A 12,301-nucleotide genomic window follows, 5' to 3' on the forward strand; every position below is an offset into this window, starting at 1 on the left:
TATTTGCTACTACCACGAAGATCTGCACCAATGGCCGCTCTGCCCTGCCTCACGCCCTCGGTTTTGCAGCGACCGCCGCGCCCTCCTACTTATCGAGGCTTGGCTCTTGCCCCGACGGCTGGGTATAGGTCACGCTCTTAAGTGCCATCCATTTTCGGAGCTAGTTGATTCGGCAGGTAAGTTGTTACACACTCCTTAGCGGATTTCGACTTCCATGACCACCGTCCTGCTGTGAGTTCTAGGTTAATCGACCAACACCCTTTGTGGGTTCTCGGTTAGCGCGCAGTTGGGCACTGTAACCCGGCTTCCTGTTCATCCCACATCGCCAGTTCTGCTTACCAAAAATGGCCCACTTTGAGCTCTCGATTCCGTGGCCCAGCTCAACGAAGCAGCCGCGCCATCCTACCTATTTAAAGTTTGAGAATAGGTCGAGGGCGTTGCGCCCCTGATGCCTCTAATCATTGGCTTTACCCGATAGAATTCATCCCGAGCTCCAGCTATCTTGAGGGAAACTTCGGAGGGAACCAGCTACTAGATGGTTCGATTAGTCTTTCGCCCCTATACCCAAGTCAGACGAATGATTTGCACATCATGCTTGAACCACTGAAACCCATCCTTTAATATGCGAAATAGTCTCCCAAAGTTGAATATCGAAGTCTAAAAAGGGGTGGCTCATGCGCGTATATGAGATCTAAAGTCAAAAAATTGAATCCTAGCAAAATAAATCAGATTTGCCTATATAAATGTCTTAGCACGGCTGTGGTCAAGCTCGTGTTGGTTAGCACAAGTGGAGTCCAAGCCGTGCTGGACCTTCGAGTCCCAAAAATCAGCCACTTCTCCTTGACTATGCCCTCGCTGGTGCTGAGCCACCACGGGCCGTGATGGAGACAGTGGTGGCCTCGAAAACCATGTCGAAAGGTCATCTTTTAGGATCAAATGTCGATGGTTCAACACGCCTAGAGTCCAGGTCGTGTTCAACCTTGAAATGCTAGCCTTTGCTCAATTTTGATGGATTTTGGTCCGTATTTGCACGTATCTCCCTCCATTACTGAAATGTCCATCAATGATCACATGAAACATGAAAGGAACCAAAACACAAGTGATTCTGGCATAAAACAAGATAACTATGCAAGAAAATGGAAGTAATTGGGCATATAAACATGTGTAACATAATGCATATCAAATCACCCCACACTTAAGCTTTTGCTTGTCCTTAAGCAATCAATAACTCAATACATATGCAAGCAACAATCACCCCTCAAAATCTATTCTAAGGCTCACAACTTAACCTTATTCAACATATAAAGAATGAAACTCAAGGAGCTAAACGAATCATACACCTTCAAAGAAGAATTATAATAATACCATCTCGAAGTACAACTTATATAATAACTCAGCATTAAAGACTAGGAACCACTGCCTCACAGGGATCTCTCAAATCACTCACAGTGTTTACAGGTAAACAAGAGGATTCCCTCAATGCAGCTGCATAAAACCTGTTTACCATAAGCTTGCTCATAAACCCCATCTTCGCTACTGCGAATAAATGAATACCAAAATCAAAGGGTCTTTACAAGGGTTGAAATGTGGCTAAGGTAAAGGTAAGAAAACTTGGATAGAAGTGTAAAGTATATTGAAAAATCATGTAATTATTTAGAATGAAATGCTTCAGGAGCTGAATGCCAAATCAACAAAAGTAATCACTAAGCCTTATTTGAAGTAGAGGATGCTCAAAAGAATTGAATCCAAAAGAGAAAAGAGCTAAGAAAGAAGCACAATAAAATTATTATATATATATATATGCCACAGCAGCTTACACAGGGGTTGCATGGTTAATGACACAAACAACGAGAATGGTTATACAATTTGGATTAAAGGGAGCATCAAAGAATGATTAAAAAGACTAAGTGAATTTATAACAAAATTAGGCACTATGATTTCATAAAAGAAGAAGCATAACACATAATTATTTAGTATATAGGGTGAAAGAAAAGATAAATGTAGAGAATGGTATAAATATAGCGTATAGGTGTAAATCATGAAGAAAAGGTTAAGGCTAAAAACTAGCTGACTAATGGAGACAAAGGGTAGGTTTTTAGCTAGATGTGGTGAATCCTAAGTTGCCCAAATCATTTAATGGTATTCAAAAATTCATGTAACCTCAACAAGTATTATAGAGCAAGTTCTAGAAACAAAATTGAGTACATCGCACACTCAAACAAGAAAAATCATGAGCATAATTTGCAATGGATGCTCAAATTTTAGTTCAAAAACTCACGTTTGAAGTGGCTAGAATTTGCAATTGGTTCCCAGACTTATCAATTGAATCATAATATAAATTGTATAAGAGATTGGCATAATCAAAGTTCAAAGATAAAGGCTGAAAATTTGCAAAGAACTCGAGCAACAACGGTTTAACTCGGCCAAAGTGACATATTGAATACAGTGAAATTGCTTTCCAAGAACAAAAGTCGAGAGGGACAATCAATTACAAGTGTGTGAATTAAATCATTAATTACAAAAGAACAAATTAAGCTTAAACGACATGAAGAACCTAGGTCCTAACATCCTAAGAGTAGTCAATTATCATTGCTTAAACACAACATATGCGAATAAATACAATCAAGGGATAATAAAACCATAGATTCCCACCCCACACTTGAATAGAACACTGCCCCCAGTATTAGAAAAAGTGGGTATATAACACAGCTAGCACATAAGAATAATGAAGATCATATTAAATGTACATAGCATAAGGGCAAGAAAAAGTGTTCAACTAAAATAACATAAAATGAAAGAAAAAGGAAAGAAAATAAAATAAAATAAAAATGCAAAAGAAACGAAAATAAAATAAAAAATAAAGAAAGAAAATAAAAAGGAAAAGGAAAACAAATAGAACATAAATTTTTCACTGCTGGTAGTCTGCCGGAGGCACATCCTCACTGGCTAGATTGGCTGGAGGGTGAGGAGTAGGGGAAGGCATTGAAGGAGGCGGTGGTGGTAGTGGCACAGGATCCATGAAACAACCTGCTAAATCAAACTCCATGTCATCAATGAGTCGCTAAGATTGTGCTCTGGAATCTACCATCTTTTGTATCTGCTCCGCCATGAGGTCCGTCTGGGTGTCCTGCCTATCCAATCCATGCATAAGCTGCTGCAGTATATCATTTAACCCCTGGAACTGTGCCCTACTCTCATCTTGAAACTGCCCAAACTCCTTCCTGTGCTGCACAAACTCAGTATAGTGCTACTGATGTAAATCATAAACTCGATCTAGTCGGTCAGCCAAAGCACTAATCTGAGCACTCGATGTCCCTGCAGAGTAAGAAGAGGAAGCTCTAGATGTAGGTATAAATACTCTAGCTGGGTTAGGAATCCTAACACCTGGAGTCTCAGCAGTAGGGTCTTGAGCTCCTCGAGCTGCTGCCTCTCTAGCCTCCCTAACTATTGCACTGACGAGCTTGTACTCAATCCCATGTAGGTGTCGAGTGGCCGTGATCATTTGTCTAAATATCGCCAATCTGAGAAAGCTCGGCTAGATAGTCCTCTAGTACATCCAATCTCTTGGCAAATCTAGTCACATATGAGCCAAAACAGCAATGCATTTTCTTCTGGGCGTCGACTATGAAGGAACGGACTTGACGAATAAACAAATACCCTATGTCAAGCTTCTTACGGTGTTACATAGCCCAAAAAATGAATACATCGGTCTGTGTGACCGCTTTAAAACTATCTCCTTGGCCTGTAATAGTGTAAGCTAGAAGTGCATGAAGATAGCGGAGATGATCTGGAAGGCTAGACGCCTTAGACCTGCTGAGATAGTACGGTTCTAGCCTGAGTATGATTAAATCCCACATGGTGTTGTACGAGATAGGGTGGACGGAGATGCATCCCTGATATTTCTTTCCTGAGATCTCCTGCTCAGTCCATAAACCCAAGTGCATCATAAACTGCGGAACTGACATTGAGAACTCCCTTCCTCCGAGTCTAAAGTAACCGCATCGTCGATGCCGCCAGGATCCGTCAGTAGGAAGAAGGTGCTTAGAAATTCAATGGTGAGCTCGCGGTAGGTAGGCTCAATGATGTCGAAGAAGCGTGCGTAAGGTAGTGTGTCAAATAGTGCACGAACATCCTGAGCCAATCCAACTCTCTCTAGGGATACAAAATCAATGCATCGTCCGACCATTACTTGCTTCCATCTCAGACTTAGAAGCAGGTCTCGTTATCAGCATTTTGAAATGTCCATAAGCGAAGTCGAGCAGGTGCAGGTGGATTTGCAGCTGCTATTCTTCTTACTCGAACTAACTCTTGTTGTGGTGGGGTGCTGGTGCTGGTGGTTGCCCAGGTGAAAGTGAAGTAGAAGAAGAAGTTCCCTCACCACATGAGCGCTTGCTAGTAGCGACGCATTATGGTTGCTAGCAACAGGCTTGATCTCGGTCCCTCATATTGCCTAATAAAATCAATCATTAGTAATCGAACAAGTAATCAAGTTAACACAAATTCCACCGAGAATTTAGCAGCATAACGGCTAGAAATTGATTAACATAAAACTTTAGGCATAACACTAAGACTAAAGCCTTAATTTCCTGCAGAAAACTAATGCCCAATGGCATTCCAACCCACAATATTAATCACCAAATAAAGAGAATTTATGCTATGAATTTATCAAAATAAAATACCATAAATTAACTTTAATACTCCCGAACTCCACACTTAGCATGTCATTATTAAAATCATACAAATAGAACAACTAATCTGAGCTAATTATAATCTAAATCAAACTCGAGCAGTGTAAATAAAAATAAAAATAAAAATAAACCAATCAAAGCAATAAATATTGACAAAATACTAGCAATTAAAAGGAAGTGATGCAAATAATATATAAGATAACAAAAATTGCATACCAAAATACTTGAGGATAGCAAAATTTCCTAAATAATAAAAAAATACATAAAGAACTCAAACTTAACCAAATAAAAAGGCAAAAGGCGAAGAAAATTACTTGAAATTGCCGTGACAGGTAAGAAAATTGAGAAAAAGAAGGAAAGCACCTTAAAACTTAGTGAGGGAAACTTGTAAGAGGTTAGAAATGGCCCTTATTTATAGTCACGGGGGTCAACACGAGCGAAGGCATGGCCGTGCTGGTTAGCACGGCCTGGACTCGGCCCGTGCTAAAGCTTGAAGTGCCTACTACGTGCATATTCAACACGGGTAAGGGCGTGGCCGTGCTGATCAGCACAACCTGCTGTTACTGCCCATGGTGCCTTCAGAAGCCGTGGTGGACAACCATTTCCAAGCCGCTCCACGTGCATATTCAGCATGGGCAAGGGTAGGCGGTGCTGATCAGCACGGCCTGGTGTTACAGCTCGTGGTGCCTTCAAAAACCGTGGTGGATAACCATTCCCAAAATCTTCTACTTGCACAATCATCACGGGTTGGACTCCGGCCGTGCTGATCAGCACGACCTAGTGTTGCAACCCGTGATGCCCACGAAAGCCGTGGTGAACCATTAAAATCCAAGCTTTTCCTTGTCCTTCTTCAGCAGGGCCTTTACTCCGATCGTACTGAACCTCCAAGTTCGACATCTCGAACTGCCCAACTCCCTGCCTGCATTCAACACACATACATACACATTCAGGCTATAATTCAAGTAAATATGTATCAAACAATGAAGCTAATATTCACCAATCACTAAAAATCTGACTTAAGTTATTAAAAACCTAGCTTTAAATAATTAAGTTTAGTAATTAAGCAAGTGCTCTAACTACCACCAAACATGCAAACGATTGATAAAAAAGATATAAAGCTAAATATGGGAATGCCTCCCAAAGGCGCTTTTTTTTGGTTGAGTCTTTTAGCTGGACTTAAAACCAGACCAATCTTGCGGGAAAAGCACCATGTTCACTCGCTCCTCAGCTTCTAGTTAGTTCTTGTGATAGTGCTTCAGCCTATGCCCATTAACCTTGAAGTCTCCCTTCTCCGGATGATGTAGCTCCGTTGTGCCATATTGAAAGACTTGCTTGACTACGAACGGTCCTGACCATCAGCTCTTCAGCTTACTTGTAAACAACCGAAGACGTGAGTTATATAAAAGAACCCTGTCTCCAACTTTGAACTCTTTCGAGCCTTTCAGTCATTAATCGTGCCACTTCTTCGTCCTAGCTTTATAAATTAGGGAGTTGTCACAAGCTTGCTGACGCCACTCCTCTAACTCATCTAGCTGTCGTCTTTCTTTACTTGTAGAATCAATACTAAAATTGCATGATTTCAAAGCCCAAAAAGCCCTGTGTCCAATTCAATAGGTAGATGAGACGTCTTACAATAAACTAGCCTATATGGTGTAAAACCAATAAAAGTCCTATAGGCTGTTCTAAAAGCCTATAATGCATCATCTAACTTAGCAGCACAATTGTTCCTACTAGTCCCCATGGTTCTCTCTAGAATGCATTTTAAACCTTTATTAGTTACCTCCACTTGCCCACTAGTTTGTGGGTGATAGGGTCTAGAGAACCGATGTGTGACCCCATAGCGTTTAAGTACTTTCCCTTGTTAGGTATTACAAAAATGGGCCTTCCTGTACTAATCAATGCTTTAGGTGTACCAAACCTAGCAACTAATTTACTGAGGAACCTAGCAACTACCCTGGCATCATCAATGGGAAAGGCTTGTGCCTCTGGCCACTTAGAAAAATACTCAACAGCCACAAGTATGTACTTATTTCCATAAGAAGAAGGAAAGGGTCCCATGAAGTCGATGCCCCAAACATCAAAAATCTCAACAACTTGTATACTAGTCTGAGGCATCTCATCATGGGAAGAGATGTTACCTGACCGCTGGCATGCATCACAAACTTGGACAAAGGCTCTCGCATCCTGAAAGATCGTAGGCTAGTAGAATCCCGCATCCAACACCTTCCTAGCTGTATGATTGACCGCCTGATGGCCTCCAGTTGGTCTCTCATAGCAATGCTTAAGGATTTTGAGAGTTTCCTCCCCATATACACATCGCCAAATCACTTGATCTGCATAAACACGAAACAGAAAGGGGTTTTCCCAAATGTAGTATTTCAAGTCAGTAAAGACTTTCTTCTTTTATTGATATGTCATACCCTTTGGTAGGACCCTTGCAACCAAATAATTTGCATAATCCAAAAACCAAGGGGAATCGATGTATACCTGCAATGAAAATAAATGCTCATCAGGGAAACTATCATCAATGGCTCTCTCATCAAGTGTCGGCAAGCTCGAGTTCTCCAACCTCGATAAGTGATCCGCTGCCAAGTTTTCAGTGCCCTTTTTATCCTTGATTTCTATATCAAACTCCCGCAAGAGTAAAATCCATCTAATCAGTCTTGGTTTAGCATCATTCTTTTCGAACAAGTACCTCAATTCCGAAGGGTCTGTATAGACGATGGTCTTTGATAGCACAAGGTTTGAACGGAACTTGTTGAAGGCATAAACCACAGCTAACAGCTCATTCTCAGTGGTAGTATAGTCTCTTAGGCATCTATCAGTATCTTGCTAGCATAATAGATAGGTTGGAACTTCTTCTCAACCCGTTGTCCAAGAATAGCTCCACCTGCATAGTCATTAGCATAGCATATAAGTTCAAAGGGCAGCCTCCAATCAGGTGAAACCATGATAGGAGCTGTGGTTAGTAGCTTTTTTAATAACTCAAAAGCCTGTAGCCAATCCGAATCAAACACAAAATGTACATCCTTAACAAGCAATTGAGTAAGAGGCCTAGCTATCTTAGAAAAATCCTTAATGAATCTCCCATAAAAGTCAGTATGCCCGAGGAAGCTCCTAACAACCTTAATAGAACTAATGGGTGGCAATTTCAATATGGTCTATACCTTAGCTCTATCTACCTCCATCCCCGCTGTGAAATCTTATGCCCCAACACAATACCTTCTCTCACCATAAAATGACATTTTTCCTAATTAAGAACAAAATTTGCCTCAACACATCATGCAAGCATGCGCTCTAAATTAGACAAATAGTGTGAGAAAGAGTTACCAAACACTGAGAAGTCATCCATGAAAACCTCCATAGACTCCTCAATCATATCGTGGAAAATTGCCATCATACATCTTTGAAAAGTGGCAGGTGCATTGCATAAACCAAATGGCATCCTCTGTTATACAAACATCCCATAGGGGAAAGTAAAGGTTGTCTTCTCCTGGTCCTCAAGTGCGATTGGTATTTGGAAATAACCTGAAGAACCATCAAGAAAATAGTAAAACATATGGCTCGATAAACGCTCAAGCATCTGATTAATAAATGGAAGGGGAAAGTAGTCCTTCCAGGTTGCATCATTTAGCCTCTTGTAATCGATGCAAACCCGAAAACTATTACCGTCCTTATTGCTATCAACTCGTCCTTCTCATTCTTTGTTATAGTCATCCCTCCTTTCTTTGGCATAACTTGTACAGGACTCACCCACGAGCTATCAGATATGGGATAATCAAATCTGAATCAAGAAGTTTAATTACCTCATTTTTCACCACCTCCTTTATGTTCGGGTTAAGTCATCTTTGTGGCTGCACCACTAGCCTGAAACTATCCTCCATTAGTATCTTGTGCCAACAAAAACTGGGGTTGATTCCAGGGATGTCCGCAATTTTATATGCTAAGGCCGTGGGGTACTTCCTAAGAGACAATAACGTCATCTCCCTCTCCTCAGGAGTCAAGTCTGCTGCAAAAATAACTGGCAGCCTCTTTACCTCATCCAAGTAGGCAAAACTCAGGTGCTTGGGTAGTTCCTTCAACTCTAGGAGTAGGGGGTCCTCAATTGAAGGTTTCACCTTCTGCACATCTGACCTATCAAGAGAAACAAACGGGTCAGTAGAACGGTTGGGCTCACAAGCCAGCAAACAAGCGAGTTGTTCCAACACTTGCTCGTTGGACAACTCCTTCTCATCTCCCTGCAATGCAACCTGCAAAGGATCATTAAGCAAAATCTCCTGCATATGAGACTCAACAACATCATCCAGGACATCCATAAAAAATACAATATCATCATGGTCTAGGGAATATCTCATGAAAGTCACTAAGTCAAAGGTGATAGTCTCGTCATCTACTGATGTGTGCTATCTGTGTTAGCTACAATCTAAGGCAGTATACCTATCGATGCAGTCTAGCACTAATCACGAGTATCAAGGTCGTATTCCTCGAGAAAGTGAAAGCCCAGAGTTACTCCTTTGTTCTTTGTTATATTAACCTAAAATGAATGTTAAATAATTTCTAAACTACCTAATAGCTACAAGCTAAGTTCTAAGGGAGATGCACGAGTAATTGATAACTAAAATAACCAAGACAAGAAAGCAAACCCAAAGGGAACCTAAACCAATTGGCAATCAAACAAAAGATAAAGGATTGGTGAGTCTAATTATGCTACCATGGACGAATTCTTAACCGAATTCGGTTTCTCTCTCTCGATAACCGAATTCCTAAATCTAATAACCTAAAGTTGGAATCTCTTCCTAACGATTGATTCTTAAATTAGCATTAAGCTTTAATCCGCCTCTATTAAGCTTTGTTAATTCTTAATTCGGCTAGTTAATTATCCTTATCTCTAAGCGATTATTAACCAGTTCTTGCTATTCAAAATTCCAAATGCCAAATGGACTTCTCAATCACACAAAGCAATCTAAACACACAATTCACAACGTCTCATGAATAATGATTATCTTATTAATACTGAAAGCAAGAAGAATACAAAACTAACCCAAACAATCCAACAATATAATATCAAGCCAACATAGTAAAGAAATCCCAATGGATTTAATCAATCTAGCTAATCATGTTCATTATCAAAATACACAAGAATTCAATTACAACAATGAGCAAAGGTAGAGAAAACCCGATTACACCCTTGGATGAGAGTAAACAACCCCAATTCCTCTTGCTCAATCTTGAATCGATCCTTGTTCCTCTTGCTCGATTTGAAAACCAATCAACGAACCTCGCCCAATCTTCGATCTTTAAAGGGAATCCGATTGAAACCTTGATCCAAATCTCCTTTTCCCTTGGTTCCAGCTCAGGAAACCCTTACGGAGAGAAAAATTTGGGTTTGGGACGTTCTCCCCCGCTCTTCTTTTTTTCTTTCCTCTCTTCATTCTTTTAATTAATTCCCCCTGTCGCCGCCAACACGACCATGTTACTGGCCGTGTTGGGAACACGGTTTGGTGTTCCTGGCCGTGTTACTCTCTGTGGCCGTGCACCATAAGATCTACTTCTTTTTTGATGTTTGACACGGCCGTGTTGGTGCCTGTGTTGGGAACATGGCCATGTTCAGCTTCCTCATGCTCGTACTTAGCTTGTTTCGGCAGTTTTGACGTCCAATTATGCTCCAATTCTTCCCTTTATCATTCTGTGACTTCTTTTGGACCTAATGCACACAAACAGACTCATGGGGTGAGTGTTGGGACCAATTCACATCCAAATGTCTATAAAATCAATCTTAAAAACCCCGTTTAGATGCGTGTATTTTACACACATCAAATAACCCCACACTTAGCTCATTGCTTGTCCTCAAGCAATCAAAAGTAAAATAAGGAAAATAAACCACTAAGAAACAATACTTAAACTGACAGACAAGCTAGAGAGCTCCTCCACATATCCTAAACAAGCGTAAGTCAAACAAAAAGAAACGAAGCAATCAATTCAAGTATCGCAACCAAGATGCCAATAATTCGCGAAATACTGTCTTAACAAAATTATTCAGAACCAACTCCTCATCAGATTCACTCTAAATCACTCAAAGTGTTTAAAGGGTAGTATTTAATCGCTCAATGCATTAACTACTGCCTTACTTACTATATGCTTGCTCTTAAATCCTACTTTTACCACTTATGGAGAGTCAACAACTATGTCAAGAGGTCTTTATAAGGGTTGTAATGGGGATTAGGTAGGGGTAGGTAAATTTGGTCAGAGTTGAACCTATGGTGTTCTGCAATGAAATACATGACATGCACACAAGTCAAAATGATCACAAGGGGTAAACAATGGACAATAGTCTAAGGTGGGAAATAGGAATCAAGTCAAAATGTTTAGCTCACTTACTTTCTTTCTTTTCATCACCTTTCTCTCTTATTCTTCTATTTGTTTTCTTTTCTTCTTCTTTTTTTCTTTTTTTCTTTTTTTTTTCATAAAGGAAGAACATTCACATAATAGAGTGAATTACTTTTGGATTGAAGAAAGCTGCTATAAGATTCCACACTATTCCCGAGACAAAAATTCCCAATAAAAATAACTCATGTGCAAAATCATAACCCAAAGCAGAATAAAACTAAGTGGTAATGGAATATAATAAAAAAAATGGTAAAAGAAGGGGTTATCTACATAATCAATAAATGAATGAAGGCTATTTGGCTAGAATGAAAAACCTAAGTGCCTCTATCATACCAAAGTGTTAAACTCTCCTTGTGGCCCTCATAAGCATTGCCGAGCAAGTTCTAAAAGTAAAGACAGTAATTGGCACTCTCAACAAGAAATAAATACAAGCATATAAAGTGTATGCTTACAATTTAGGCTCAATTTCTCACAAGTGTGCTTTTGAGTAGGTTCCAAACAAAAATCATCAAAATAAAATTAAATAAACCAAAGCAACTTAGTGCAAAACTCAAACTAATTATCTTACATTCTTCTGCAAAACTCAACACTATCGGTTTTACCCGATCACATGGACATAAACAGGATTTCAAAAGCAAGTCAACAATAAGAGCATCGAAACAAAGTGAGAAATTTTTTAAAATTTTACAAAAAATTGCACAAAGAATAAACAAATAACTGAGATAGGATAAATATCACCCACCCCACACTTGAAGGACACACTGTCCCCAGTGTACAAAATATATAAGAAATGAAAAAGGAAAAAGAACTAATACTGCCCTGACTATGGCTTCAGAGTGAAAAGAGGTACATCATTAGAGATATCAGGGCGTTGATTAGTCTGTGGTAGAGGAGTGGCTGCAAATAATAAAATAAAGACTTAAAATCGAAACTAAAACAAAAATTAAATAAAATATGAAAACTAAAACTAATAAAATATCTCAAAACAAAAGGTTAAAATATTAGAGATTAAAGATAAAAATTGGGGTGCCTCCCAAAAGCGCTTCTTTTTTATGTGATGAGTCTTCTTAGCTGGACTCATGATGAAAAGCAAACGGGCGTGATCGACGACCATCCATCCTTCTTCCAAGGAAATGTCTTCAAGTATCCGCTTAGAGGGATAATCGTCAATTTCCTCTTCCCGACTGTCAAGCAAGCTGCCAATATGATGGGCAAGACTTGCTCCT

This window comes from Ricinus communis, chromosome 1 (assembly GCF_019578655.1).
Source record: "Ricinus communis isolate WT05 ecotype wild-type chromosome 1, ASM1957865v1, whole genome shotgun sequence".
In the NCBI taxonomy this organism is placed as follows: domain Eukaryota; kingdom Viridiplantae; phylum Streptophyta; class Magnoliopsida; order Malpighiales; family Euphorbiaceae; genus Ricinus; species Ricinus communis.